Source organism: Giraffa tippelskirchi, chromosome 2 (genome assembly GCF_054371585.1).
Source record: "Giraffa tippelskirchi isolate mGirTip1 chromosome 2, T2T-mGirTip1v1.2.pri, whole genome shotgun sequence".
In the NCBI taxonomy this organism is placed as follows: domain Eukaryota; kingdom Metazoa; phylum Chordata; class Mammalia; order Artiodactyla; family Giraffidae; genus Giraffa; species Giraffa tippelskirchi.
The window spans coordinates 218,850,176-218,865,348 of NC_137276.1; the positions used below are offsets into that span (position 1 = coordinate 218,850,176).

Consider the following 15,173-nt stretch of genomic DNA (forward strand, 5'->3'; position numbering starts at 1 on the left):
CCCGGTGGTCCAGAGGCTAAGACTTTGTGCTCACAGCACCAGGGGAGTGGGTTCAGTTCCTGGTCAGGGAACTAGATCCCACATGCTGCAGCTAAAGATCCCACATGCCACAGCCAAGATGGAAGATTTCAGGTGCTACAACTAAGACCTAGTGCAGCCAAATAAATTAAAAAAAAAAAACTTTTCTTTCTTTTTTTTCTTGAAGATCCATGTAATAGAAAGCAGTGCTTCAACTCCTCCCATATCATGGGAAAAACTTGAAGTACCTCTGCAACCATCACAGAGTATGTGATGAGTCACTTGGATCCTTGGCTTTTAGTTTCTGTAGAAGCCTGGGTCAGGTGAGAATCATGGATATCAACAGCATCCATTGAATCTGTTGTACCAAGGGGGCTGCAAAGATAGCCAAGGAGTCTTGGATAGTACTTACAGACCCTGCTAGGAGTACATCCTAGACCCTGCTTAGGATGCAAAAGATATATCAGGTGGATGAAACACCACATAACCACAGGAACCAGTGGGGCAGAACACGTATGCAGGACTACACTAGAGTACTAACAGACAAAAAAAAAAAAAAAAGGTGTCATTTGGATACACCAGTGTCTCTCTTTATTGCTAATTGGACAAAATTCTTAATGTTATTTTATTAAATAACATGGAAAGCAGTGTTATGGGTGGACTGAAGAGCAGGCAAAACAGGAGGCAAATAAAAAGTAATAACATTGTCAGAGATGTCTTTATTTACTTGATCCTCAGCCAATGCAACATGTAGCCAGTGCTCAATTATTCCAAAAATAACATTCGTTTCTCAGATTTCCTCATTTCCTTCTTCATCCCTTGTATTCTCTAGTGCTTGGGCATTTTAAGCTGTTAGGTGTTATTCTTTAATTTAATATTATATTTAGGAATTATCTATGGATTTTATTACAAATGGGATGCTCTTCTCTATTGCAAGCTGGCAATTGTTTGACATAGACACTAGAGTGAAAAAGGGAGAAAAGCATTAGTTTTTCAGGTGTGATATAACATAAAAGAAGCAGACTCACAGATACAGAGAACAAGCTAGTGGCTGTTGGGGGGGGCGGTATATAAGGGTGGGGGAATGGAGGATCCAAACATTGGGTGTACGATAGGCTCAAGGATGTAGTGTACAACTTGGGGAATATAGTCAATATTTTGTAATAACTGTAAAGGTAAATTAACCTTTAAAATTGTATAAAAATAAAATTTTAAGTAAGTCCATTTTTTAATTAATTTTAACTGGACGTAGTTGATTTACAATGCTGTGCTTCAGGTGTACAGCAAAGTGAATCAGTTATACATATACACATATCCACTATCTTTTATATTTTATCCCCAAATAGGTCATTGCATAGTATTGAGTAGAGTTCTCTGTGCAATTACAGTAGGTTCTTATTAGTTATCTATTCTATGTATAGTAATATGTGGGCTCGATAAAGTACAGAAATGGCATGGACCTAACAGAAGCAGAAGATATCAAGAAGAGGTGGCAAGAATACACAGAAGAACCGTACAAAAATGATCTTCACACTCCAGATAATCACGATGGTGTGATCACTCACCTAGACCCAGACATTCTGGGATGTGAAGTCAAGTGGGCCTTATAAGCATCACTATGAACAAAGCTAGTGGAGGTGATGGCATTACAGTTGAGCTATTTCAAATCCTCAAAGATGATGTTGTGAAAGTGCTGCACTCAATATGCCAGCAAATTGGGAAAACTCAGCAGTGGCCACAGGACTGGAAAAGGTCACTTTTCGTTTCAATCCCAAAGAAAGGCAATGCCAAAGAATGCTCAAACTACCACACAATTGCACTCATCTCACACGCTAGTAAAGTAATGCTCAGAATTCTCCAAGCCAGGCTTCAACAATACGTGAACCGTGAACTGCCAGATGTTCAAGCTGGTTTTAGAAAAGGCAGAGGAACCAGATTGCCAACATCTGGTGGATCATTGAAAAAGCAAGAGAGTTCCAGAAAAACATCTATTTCTGCTTTATTGACTATGTCAAAGCCTTTGACTGTGTGGATCACAATAAACTGTGGAAAATTCTTAAGGAGATGGGAATACCAGACCACCTGACCTGTCTCTTGAGAAACCTGTATGCAAGTCAGCAAGCAACAGTTAGAACTGGACATGGAACAACAAACTGGTTCCAAATAGGAAAAGGAGTAGGTCAAGGCTGTATATTGTCACCCTGCTTATTTAACTTATATGCAGAGTACATCATGAGAAACACTGGGCTGGAGGAAGCACAAGCTGGAATCAAGATTGCTGGGAAAAATATCAATAACCTCAGATAAGCAGATGACACCACCCTTGTAGCAGAAAGTGAAGAGGAACTAAAAAGCCTCTTGATGAAAGTGAAAGAGGAGAGTGAAAAAGTTGGCTTAAAGCTCAACATTCAGAAAACTAAGATCACGGCATCTGGTCCCATCACTTCATGGGAAATAAATAGGGAAACAGTGAAAACAGTGTCAGACTTTATTTTTCTAGGCTCCAAAATCACTGCTGATGGTGATTGTAGCCATGAAATTAAAAGACACTTACTCCTTGGGAGGAAAGTTATGACCAAACTAGACAGCATATTAAAAAGCAGAGACATTACTTTGCCAACAAAAGTCCATCTAGTCAAGGCTGTGGTTTTTCCAGTAGTCATGTATGGATGTGAGAGTTGGACTGTGAAGAAAGCTGAGCACCAAAGAATTGATGCTTTTGAACTATGGTGTTGGAGAAGATTCTTGAGAGTCCCTTGGACTGCGAGGAGATCCAATCAGTCCATCCTAAAGGAGATCAGTCCTGGGTGTTCATGGGAAGGACTGACGTTGAAGCTGAAACTTCAATACTTCAGCCACCTCATGCGAAGAGTTGACTCATTGGAAAAGACCCTGAAGCTGGGAAGAATTGGGGGCAGGAGGAGAAGGGGACGACAGAAGATGAGATGACTGGATGGCATCACCAACTCGATGGACATGAGTTTGGGTAAACTCCGGGTGTTGGTGATGGACAGGGAGGCCTGGCGTGCTATGATTCATGGAGTTGCAAAGAGTCGGACACGACTGAGCAACTGAACTGAACTGAATATGTATATGTCAATCCCAATCTCCCAATATATCCCTGCCCCTCCTTTCCCCAATAGTAACCATAAATTTGTTTTCTACATCTGTGACTCTTTTTGTTTTGTAAACAGGCTCATTTGTACATTTTTTAGGTTCCATATATAAGCAATATCATATGATATTTCTCCTTCTCTCTCTGACTTACTTCGCATAGTATAACAATCTCAAGGTTCAACCATGTTGCTGCAAAAGGTATTATTTTGTTCTTTTATGGCTGAGTAATATTCCATTGTATATACATACTACATCTTCTTTATCCATTCCTCTGTTGATGGACACTGAGTTGCTTCCATGTCCTGGCTATTGTAAATAGTGCTGCAGTCAACACTGAGGTGCATGAATCTTTTTGTATTATGGTTTTCTCTGGATATATGGCCAGGACTGGATTGCTGGATCATATGGTAGCTCTATTTTTAGTTTTTTTAAGGAATTTCCATACTGTTCTCCATAGTGACAGTACCAATTTACATTTTCACTGATAGTGTAGGAGAATTCCCTTTTCTCCACACAACCTAAGTATGTAAATAGCATTTCTCACCATTAACTGCATATTCCTGTATTGATTTTATGACCTCACTGTTACCCACAATAAAGGTCGAAGAGAAAAAGGGGGAAAAAAGGTAAGGGGGAATCTCTTATGTATTCAGTTTAGATTTGCTTTTGGAATGATTATTGTTTAAAGAAAATTATTTTGGGGGAATGAGTAACTGTTCTACATGTGATGGTGGTTTCATGAGTATATACAACTGTCAAAATTCATCTAATTGTTAACTTGAAGTAGACATAGTTTATTACCTGTAATTATATTCCAACAAAGTTGACTTTTTTAAAAAATAAATAATTAAAAGTAGGTCCACAAAACAGCAGAAGCAACAACACCATGTAAGAAGTCTTAGACGGGCGGATCCTGGCTCTGAGTGGATTGTGAGTGACGGTGTTTCTCAGCCTCTGACTCTGCAGCAGGAGGGCCCAGGGCCCAGCTTTCTGAGCTAGGGTCTTTGACCCAGCGCCGGGATGGACAAGGACAGGGCGTGGCTCTGGGACCAAGGTCCGGACCTGGGTGTGTCGCGGGAGGCACCAGGCGTGCCCCTGGGCCCGGAACCCAGCGACCCAGGCCGAATCCTGCCGCGGGACCCAGCCCAGGAAGCCAGGAAAGCCTCTGATGAGGAAAGCGGTGAGCCCACGCGTCAGGACTGCCCGCAGCCAAGGGCAGGTGAAGAGGAGGACTCCTCCTCATATCCCCCTGCAGCCAAGAGACGGACAGTGGACACCAAGGGCAAGAGAGCCAGGCAACGGGAAGTGGACGAAGAGGAGGCCCAGAAGATGAGAACCCTCGTGGCTGCTATGAGCGAAGAGCAGCTGAACCGTTACCAAGTGTTTCGCTGCTCAGCCTTCCCCAAAGCCACCATCAAACGTCTGATCCAGGCCGTGGCCGGCACGCCGGTGTCCCAGAACGTGGTCATCGCCATGTCTGGAATAGCCAAGGTCTTCGTCGGGGAGGTGGTGGAAGAGGCCCTAGACATGTGTGAGAAGTGGGGCGAGACGCCCCCACTCCAACCCAAGCATCTGAGGGCGGCTGTTCGCAGGCTACACGAAAAGGGACAAATGCCCAGCACCAACCACAAGATCCTCTTCTTCTAGGCCTGAGTCCGGAAGGGCCTGTTCCTGAGGAACCGGGCCCTCCAGCCGACCAGCCTCTTAACCGTCAGGCTTTCTTTCATTGCGTTCCCCATACCACACCCCTGCCCCATCCCTGAGGCAGCTCCGGAATCCCGTGGCCATTCCACCAGAGGACTTCACCAGGATGGATCAACTGCCTCAAAGGGGAGAGAGGACACCCAGCACCTCTAGCTGCTCCTTTGAAAAGACCTGTAACATGCAAAAGCCTCTCTCGCCCGGAGGCATGCTGGCGAGAGACCTGAGACCCAAAGTCGGATTCCTTGAGAGACACGACCTGCCGCAACGCACCTGTGAGAACAGACCCCTGAAATGGCGCCTGCTTGTGTATCAGAGAAGCTGAATCCATACACTGTAACCATGCTTGACTGGGAATACCAGGCCCTGGTGGTTTCACTCAGGGAATTCTAGCAAACCCATCCAGGAGACATATGAGAACCTCTGTAATAAGCCGTCCAGGAGCCGGAAGCCCAGGGAATTCTTTCAAACTCACTGAAGGAGCAAAGCCTTGGTGTTCCTCCGCGGAGGCAAGGCCTTCCCAGAGGACACCAGACGACGATCTCACACGCGGAGAGACGCCAATGCGCTTCAGTGCCTTTCAGCCAACCACATCTGGCTGTGGGCAACAGAAAGCCTAGGCCTCTGGATGCGCTGTCTCCCAGGTATCCGGGGCAGTCTCAGCCTTCAAAGGCCAGGGGATGGGATCCCCCAGCCTACCGCGGTCCCAAAAGGAAACCTCAGAGAATCCTTCCAGGGGTAGGGGGTGAGGAGTGAGATCCCAGCCTTTGACCAAGTCCCCCACTCACCAATTCCTGATCACATTTGGGCAGGCGGGGCCAGGAGACTGGATTAGGACCCTCTTGCAAAGAATCAGAGCTGAGACCCTCGCACCAGAAAGGTGATGAAGCAGCGAAGTTCTCCCAGGTAGATCCGGGAAGAGGCAAGCCTCTGTCCTGTCCACACGATTGCTCCATTGGGCCAGTGGGGCTACCTCATGCCCCAGGTCACTCCAAGTTAAGAGACGGTGTCCAGGAGTTCAAATCTGGAAGAAAGCCTCCTGTCTTCAGCGGATGGCCGATCAGAAACTCAGGGCCACGTGGACCTTCATTCCCCTGGCGTCTTCATTCCCATGGGGGCCCTTCCACCTTGAGTTTCTCTCAAAGGTGGGTACAGTGTGTGGGCCCACAGGACATGCTGTGCACACAGGACTGCTACCTCGAATATGCCTTCCAAAGTGCTGGAAGTCAGCAGCAACCAAACACCCCTCGGATCCTGGGGATGAGAGGTGAATGGATCGTGCTTGGCAACTCCATAAGCAGGACTACTACCATTGGCACTCGAGGGAACTGAGTCATCAGGCCAAGTCCGGAAGGGTGGGTTGAACTCCAAAGGCATACTTACACGGGAAAGGAACCAACGGGGAAATGGCCACAGATCTCAGCCGTCCCAGGATAGGGACACAGGGGATAGACTTAAGCCCTGGTGACCCTGAAAACCTTTACTGAGGTCAGAGATTCGGACAGAGGAAGTGTGGACCAGGCGGAGCAGAGAGCAGGTGGAGGTCAGAGAAAGGCCATTCCTTCCCGGCCTGGCTCTATTGAGAGATGCGTGCCTCAACTCTGGAGGCTTTGTGAAAACTCCAGGGAATAGAGCTCAGGGATGGCGATTCCTCATGGAAGAAATGAACCTTGGGGAAGAGAGTGTGTAGAGGTGGCTTCTTCCTGAAGTGAACATCTGTACCCCACCCACCCCCAACACAGCCACCCTACTTCTGGGTTGGGTGTCTTGATCAGGATGGTAGGGGAAGGTTTGTCTGGTTGGGGAGTGGATTTGTGTGGCTGGTGTGGGGGAATAAGAGGGAGAGAAGCAGGAGGGTGTTGAGAGGTGAGAGGAGGGAAGTGGGTGGAAGAGGGTGGGGGGACTGATTGCTTTTTCCCCTGGGCAAATTGAAGAGCATTTCCAGAGTAAGGTGGAAGCCTCCCCCATAGGCCTGCTGACCTATCTTCATGTCTGTGTCATCGGGGAGAGGATGGTCAGGGGCCACCCTCGAATGGCAGGAAAGTCTCCCAGAGTAGAACTCCCTGGGCTTTCTGGATTCCCTATCACCCCACAAGCCAGCCAGTCTGCTCTGAGGAGTAGTGGAGAGAGGACTTGGGCTCTTGGGCTGGCTGCTGGAAGGCTTTCAAGAGGCAGCTTTGAGAGACAGGTCTTCTGAGGACATGTCTACATTTCCATCGTGGCTCAAGATGAAAGGTTCAGGAACTCTGAGGCAGGAGAAATCCTAGGAGACTGCTGGGACTGGCCCTCCCACGGCCCAGGGCAGCACACCCCGGCCCCGCCCTTTGCCTGGGGCAGCGGGAGGAGCCCAGCCCGCCTCCCTCCCGCTGTGCAGGATTGGCTGAGAGGATTACCCGACTTCCGGGTGGGCGTGGCTTCAGGTCCCCCCCCAGACCCTTATATAAAGGGGCTGGGCCCAGGCATGACTCAGGCGGATGCTTCCTCTGAGGACACTGAGGCTGAGGGCATTTCTTTCCCGCTGATTTTGCCTCAGAGAGGACCCAGGGCCCGAGCTTTCTGAACTAGGGGACTTGGTACCAGAGCTGGGATGGAGAACGCCAGTGCGTCTGGGAAGCACCAGGCGTGCCCTCAGGCTCGGACCCCAGCCACCCAGGCCGTATGCTGCCACGGGACCCAGTCCAGGAAGCCAGTGAGGCCTCTGACGAGGAAGGTGGGGGGCTCAGACGTCAGAACTGCCCGCAGCCAAGGGCAGGTGAAAAGGAGGACTCCTCCTCACGTCCCCTTGCAGCCAAGAGACGAAAAGTGGACGCTGAGAGCGAGAAAGCCAGGCAACGGAAAGTGGACCAAGAGGAGGCCCAGAAGATGAGAACCCTCTTGGCTGCTTGACGGAGCAGCTGAACTAAGTGTTTCACCGTTCAGCCTTCCCCAAGGCCACCATCCAACATCTGAACCAGGCCATGACTGGCATGCCGGTGTCCTGATCGTAATCATAGCCATGTCGGGAATGGCCAAGATCTTCATCGGGGAGTTGGTGGAAGAGGCCCTGTTCCTGTTTTAGATTGAAGCAAGACGACTCCACTCCAACCCAAGCATCTGAGGGAGCCTGCATTCGCAGGCTAGGCGAAAAGGGGTATATGCCCCGCATCAAGCACAAGAAGGTTCTCTTCTTCTAGGCCTGAGTCCGGAAGGGCCTGTTTCCGAGGAACCAGGCCCCCTGCCTCACCAGCCTCTTAACCCTCAGGCTTTCATTCCACCCATGTCTCCCACTTCTCACCCATCTCTGGGGCAATTTCCATACCCTGTAACCTTCAGTTTGCCCAAAGAATGAAACAGTGTGTGTGCTCACAGGACAAACCATGAGCACACATAGGTTTGGTGCTAGAATGCTCCTAATTTTGGAATCATTTGTTACCTGATGCATCCTGGGGCATCAGGTAGTGGTATGTCCGGACCAGGTTAGGAGACAAGTAGTGTGGGCCCTCGGAGGAAATGAGTAGTCTGGTCAAGGTGAGATCTGCCTGTTAAGCTCCAAAGGCAAACGTTCCAAGTTAACTAAACCAGTCTGTGGTTGCAGACTCTCCATTGCTGTCCCTGGCAAACTTGCATGTTAGTTATGTTCACAACCCGAACAATCCTCTTTCATGGTTGCCTGCATGACCGTTTCATCAGAGTTATTGCGCTCTCTTGTTTTTCTGAGTTGCTCGAAAATGACCCATGTAGAGAGTCTTGTTTTGGATGGTGAAGACACTTTGTAGCTCTAGCTTTCCCCATAGAAGTACAATATAATATAGAATGGTAGAAAGTCCTCTAATGTTAGTGCTTAGTTGGAACTGAATGGTGCTGAGAATTATGGCTTTTCACATAGTTTGCCTTGGATGGAGGAGGCAGTTGAACTGAACTGGGATTTGCTTTTTTCTCTGCAATGTTTGTGCTACCACATTAGTTCTACTTATTTGCTGAATATAATCCAAATAATAAAGAGATGTGAATGAGCATATGAGATAGGGAATAGAAAGCAGACTCAATAGGAGCAAGAAAAGACCTTTATACTGGTGTTTCAAAGACTGAGACTGGCATGAAGAGTCACTATCTTCCTCAATATAGTGGCCAAGAAGAAGCACATATTTCTTTTAGCTCTGAAAATGCAAATTGCCCAATTCCTTATGTGCAGATTTTAAAACATGAAGTTGATTATTATTATTATTTTCTGATGTAATCCATACAGCTTTCATCCATTCAAACAAATGTTTTAGACCATTAATATTTATCTCTTGCCTACAAATATGTCCTTTTTTGAAAGAACATTTGTTGATTATTTGCCAAGACTAAGCACTGAGGATACAATATAAATAAGATATGGTTAAATAATGATTTACAGAGGATACTATATTCAAGTAGTATGTAAAAGATAAATTGCATATATATTGCAGCAAGCATTAAAGTAGAGGTATGGATAAAGTATTGTAGTGCAGTCATAGAAGGATGGAGTAACTGCTTCTGCTTGCTATTTGATTTTGTGGGTGAAGTCGGAAGAGTCAAAGACTGAAAGGTAGAGAAAGGGGAGGTAATAGAAAAGAATGTTTCAGCAAAGAGAAAGCATGTATAGCCATAGCATAGTGTGTGGGAGTGGAGTGATAGGAGATCCACCTCCAGAGGAAAGATGGAGGTTGATGATGATGATGGGGCATTTGGCTAAGATATAAGTGGGTAAAGAGGTGCTGAAAAAGACTCCTGAGAGCACCTTGGACAACAGGGAGGTCAAACCAGTCAATTTTAAGGGAAACCGACCCTGAATACTCATTGGAGGAACTGATGCTGAAGCTCCAGTATTTTCATCACCTGATGGAAACAACCCACTCATTGGAAAAGACCCTGATGCTGGGAAAGATTGAAGGCAGAAGGAGAAGAGGGCATCAGAGAATGAGAAGGCTGGATGGCATCACTGATGCAATGGACATTAACTGGGGAAAGCTTCAGGAGATGGTGAGGGACAGGAAGGCCTGGTGTGCTGCAGTCCATAGGGTTGCAAAGAGACATGACTGGGCAACTGAACAACAAGAGGTGATGAACTTGGATGATCCTCATTATTTCAGCCTTGCCAACCTCTCCTACCTCTATCATCGGCTACAGTTTCCCTCAAATGCAGGAATTTTTTCAGTCTCACAAGTCTTCTCACTTTGAAGCATTCATACGTATTGCATTTCTGTCTGAAAAGTGTGTTTCACCTGACTATTCTTTCTTGCCTTTGTCCACACGTAATCATGCTTGGGAATCTGCTTCCTCTCATTTCCCAAATTAAGTTCAATTCAGAAAAACCTTCCTTACACCTCTGACCTACTTAAAAGTTGTGGGCTTCCACTTGTTATCCTCATTTTAATTTTTTCTCATGGTATTTGTCACAATTTAGAAGTATATAAGTGATTTATAATGCACATAATCTATCATTATTTTTGTTATCTTGGTGTTTTACTTTCCTTGTTGACTTAAAATTCCCAACCAAGTTCCTAGAATATTTTTAGTCTCCTCAATGTATTTGAGGATTCTATTAGTATTACTCTCTTCAAATTCTGGTGCCCAGAGGAGAAATCAGGTTGAAGTATGAAATTTAGGTTTATGTTTATAAAGATAAAATTTTAAATCCTGGAGAAGGGGAGGAAATCACCTAGGAAGAAAATAAAAGGGTCAAGAGAACTCATGACATAGCTTGAGGATCATGTAGGCTCTAGTGGGAGATGGGTGAGGTCCAGCTTGGATTTTAACTGGCTAACATGCCAGGATATCTTAGGGACACCTGATTAGATTTCTTCTCTGTGATCTAGACTAGAACATCAAAAACTCTTATCTAATAATCACATCTGCTTGTCAAAAAGGTACCTCAGTATCCATAAGTCCGAAGCTCAATTCCTGGTCTTTGTCACCAAATAAATTTTTTCCTCCCTATAAAAAAAAAAAAAAAAAGAAGTCTTAGAAAAGCAAGTCCTCAGGGGCCGCCCCACACTTACTTAAGTTTATTCCATCTTTATGCTCTGCCATTCTGAGCCTGTGTGTGACTCCTCATGGTCACAGGAAGAACCACTCTATGTCTGGTTTACAGGCAGAAGAAAAAAAGTGGATTTTTTTTTCAAACAGCCTAATTCTGCCTGCCTATTTAGAGGCTGTCTGGGAAACCCCTCCAGGAACACTGACTGTCATCTCATTGTGACTTTCATCGCAACCAGACCTCAGGAGTTCAGTGCAGAACACAAATCTGTGTTTTGTTGGTAATAAAGAAAAGATAAGAATGCTGCAATGGGCAACAAAAATGACCTGCTGCCACTGGACTCTCCTTTTCAAGTTTATACTTTTGACAAATCTAACACAATCAATGACACCACAATATGTTTGCTGTTGCTTTGTGAAGAACACTTTAAAAATAAGTATGAAGACTTCCCTGGTGGTCCAGTGGTTAAGAATCCCCCTGCCAATACAGGGGACATAGGTTCAACCCCTGATCTGGGAAGATCCCACATGCCCCGGAGCAATTTAGCCCAGAACCTCAACTACTGAGCCCACATGATCTAGAGCCCCACGAGAGAGGCCACTATAATGAGAAACTCACAGACCACAGTTAGAGTAACCCCCACCCACTGCAACTAGAGAGAGCCCGCATAGCAACAAAGACCCAGGGCAGCCAATAAATAAATAAATATTTTAAATTTTTTTAAAATATAGAGATGAGATTCTGGGATAATCATGGCATTCACTGAGCACTTGCTATGTATCAAGTCTCAGACTAAATACTTGACATATATTTTCATGTAAAAAGTGTTACCTAAGGCTTGGTATATCATACATCTCGTGTCATATATCTTATTACATCTCATATTTAAATGTTATATGTAATACTTGCTCTATGATCAACTTGGTTAGGGTTAGAAACTACATTTCCCCAAACTGTCTTTCATGTCTTATTCCAGGTTAGAGTTGACCAAAAGGGGAAAGTTTGAGTGATTCTGGAGCAGAGTGAAAAATGATAAAACTCATTCTTCAAAAGTCATTTTGCAGTCAGAGGCAGGGTTGCCCAGCAGACCTTAGCTTGGCCTCACTCTCATCTGCTCCACATTACTTATCTTCTCCCCAGTCGCTGACTCTGCTGATCAATAGCAACCCCAGGGCCATTGATGTTCCGCTGAAACTCACTCAGGTGGCAGCTACCCAGAGGAAAGCTTCTTTCCTGTGCAGAAAGATGTCTTCGCAGCTTCTTCAAGGTGACACAGTGGCTGGACACGTCTTTTCAGCAACCCCAACCCTGACACATTCTTATTTGTCCACAGGCACCAGAATTTCAGGAAGGCTAGTTACTGCCTGTGACCTTCATCATAGATTTTCCCCTTCTCTTCACTTACTTAGCTTTTCCCACAGCTAATAAGATCTAGTTCCTTTGATGGGCTTCCCTGGTGGCTCAGCGGTTAAGAATCCCCCTGCAGTGCAGGAGTTGTGGATTTGATCCTTGGGTTTGGGAAGACCCCCTGCAGAAGGAAATGGCTACCCACTCCAGTATTCATGCTTGGGAAATCCCATGAACAGGGGAGCCTGGTGGGTTACAGTCCACCAGGTCCCAAAGAGTCAGACATGACTTAGTGACTAAACAACAGCTCCTTTAATAGACTCCTTATCTCATAGCTCTCATCATGGTCCTGCTTCTCTGAGCACTGACCGTTATAATCTAAACAGTGATGTCTTTCCAAGCCTGCTATAAAAATGAATCAACCCCATAGAAGTTAGATAAACAAAAATGTTTGTGTAAAAAGAACTTGAGTACTGAATTCTCAGTTCTCATATAACTTTAGAGAAACAAACTATTCCTTGATATTTGTACAAAGAAATTTTCATTATGTTTAGTTGTAGGCCATCTGTTTTTATCTTCCTCCAGTCTCTCCCTTCTCAAATATATCTTCCACCCCACTGCCAGAATAACTGGCATTGGACAGCTCTAATTAGGTCAGTTCATTGCTTAAAATCTTTTGGTGGCTGTAACCTGCCTAAATGAAGAGAATTCAACTTATTATTATGGCAAAGAATGATCCCTCCCCAAGGTTCTGAAATTTCTTTAGAGCAACAATTCTTACCACTGTCCTCCCCTCAAATACTCTATTCCCCTCTGACTACAAGCTCATCCCTCTTTTTACATCTTACTTTTTCCCACAGCTGTGCCATTGCATATAATCCATCATCTGCCTAGTCCTTCCTTTCTTCTGTGGCTGGTGAAATCTTATTAGTCCTTCAATGTCCAGCCCAAACATTAACTCCTCTGTGATGTCCTCCCAGCTGTACAGGGTTAATAAATGTCTCCTTGATATGCCTGTGTGTGACAATGTCCCATAATTTATTTGCTTAAGTGTCTTTGGGCTTCACTCTATTTTGAGCAGCTGGTAGTACCACTAATTAGCAAAATTCCTGACACACAGTAGGCATACAAGAGCACTGGTTTCTTTAACTAATCTACTCACACATGTTAGGAAAATATTTCTTTCTCTTAGCAGACTTACTTTGGCTCTTTGGAGAAGGAAATAGCAACCCACTCCAGTATTCTTGCCTGGAGAATTCCATGGACAAAGGAGCCTGGCAGGCTGCAGTCCATGGGATTCCAAAGAGTCAGACACAACTGAGTGACTCACAAGGTAAAGAACCTGCCTGCCAATGCAGGAGATGTAAGAGACATAGGTTTGATCCCTGGATTGAGAAGATCCCCTGGAGGAGGGCATGGCAACTCACTCCAGTATTCTTGCCTGGAGAATCCCATGTACAGAGGAGCCTGGTGGGCTATAGACCATGGGGTTGCAAGGAGTCCAACACAACTGAAGATATTAGCATGCACACACAGGCCATTCAGATACCTGATAGAAGCAGGCCAAAAATAAATGTGAGATTTGGAATATGTCAAGATGTATTAAAACTTTAAGGAAACAGTATGAAAATGTAAATATATATGCTGTGTGACCATAGATATGCTTTATATAAATTGAACTTGATTAGACTTAATCCATAATTTAAAACCTTCTCACAAAGAAAACTCTGGGCGCAGAAGAATTATTAACATTTAAGGAAGAACTTAGACAAATTTACTCAGATATTAAGGAAAGAACGAATGTTTCCCATCCTATTTTACAAAGTTGGCGAAATACAATTGCATTCAAAAACAGATAAGTATAGGCCAGTAACTCTAATGAATGTAGATTCAAAAATCATTAATAAAATAGCAAAGAAATCAATGCAAAGAAACAGAGGAAAACAATTGAATGGGAAAGACTAGAGATCTCTTCAAGAAAATTAGAGATACCAAGGCAATATCTCATGCAAAGATGGGCTCAGTAAAGGACAGAAATGCTAGGGACCTAACAGAAGCAGAAGATATTAAGAAGAGGTGGCAAGAATACACAGAAGAGCTATACAAAACAGATCTTCACGACCCAGATAATTACTATGGTGTGACCATTCATCTAGAGCCAGACATCCTGGAATGAGAAGTCAAATGGGCCTTAGGAAGCATCGCTACAACCAAAGCTAGTGGAGGTGATGGAATTCCAGTTGAGCTCTTTCAATCCTAAAAGATGATGCTGTGAAAGTGCTGCACTCAATATGCCAGCAAATCTGGAAAATGGCAGTGGCCACAGGACTGGAAAAGGTCAGTTTTCGTTCCAATCCCAAAGAAAGACAATGCCAAACAATGCTCAAACTAATGCACAATTGCACTCATCTCACACACTAGCAAAGTAATGCTCAAAATTCTCCAAACCAGGCTTCAACAGTACATGAACCATGAACTTCCAGATATTCAAGCTGCATTTGGAAAAGGCAGAGGAACCAGAGATCAAATTGCCAACATCCGTTGGATATCAAAAAAGCAAGAGAGTTCCAGAAAAACATCTGCTTCTGCTTTATTGACTATGCCAAAGCCTTTGACAGTGTGGATCACAACAAACTCTGGAAAATTCTTCAAACGATGGGAATACCAGATCACCAGACCTTCCTCTTTAGAAATGTGTCGGCAGGTCAAGAAGCAACAGTTAGGACTGGACATGGAACAGACTGGTTCCAAATAGGAAAAGGAGCACATCAAGGCTGTATATTGTCACTCTGCTTCTTTAACTTCTATGCAGAATACATCATGAGAAATGCTGGACTGGAAGAAGCACAAGCTGGAATCAAGATTGCTGGGAGAAATATCAATAACCTCAGATATGCAGATGACAGCACCCTTATGGCAGAAAGCAAAGAAGAACTAAAGAGTCTATTGATGAAAGTGAAAGAGGAGAGTGAAAAAGTTGGCTTAAAACTCAACATTCAGAAAACTAAGA

General features: G+C 44.8%; 1 long non-coding RNA gene and 1 pseudogene across 2 annotated transcripts in view; one reads left to right on the plus strand and one right to left on the minus strand.

Moving 5' to 3' along the window:
* The window catches only part of LOC145532421 (uncharacterized), a 93,536-nt gene that overhangs the window by 37,239 nt on the left and 41,124 nt on the right, over nucleotides 1-15,173 (minus strand). Inside the window, exon 6 of the long non-coding RNA XR_014073223.1 lies at nucleotides 10,711-10,773. This is a non-coding gene — a long non-coding RNA (uncharacterized LOC145532421). The remainder of the gene's footprint in view (nucleotides 1-10,710; nucleotides 10,774-15,173) is intronic.
* Nucleotides 3,915-10,627, plus strand: LOC145532415 (transcription initiation factor TFIID subunit 11 pseudogene; annotated as a pseudogene). The gene has a single exon (XR_014073216.1). The product of XR_014073216.1 is annotated as a transcription initiation factor TFIID subunit 11 pseudogene (transcript).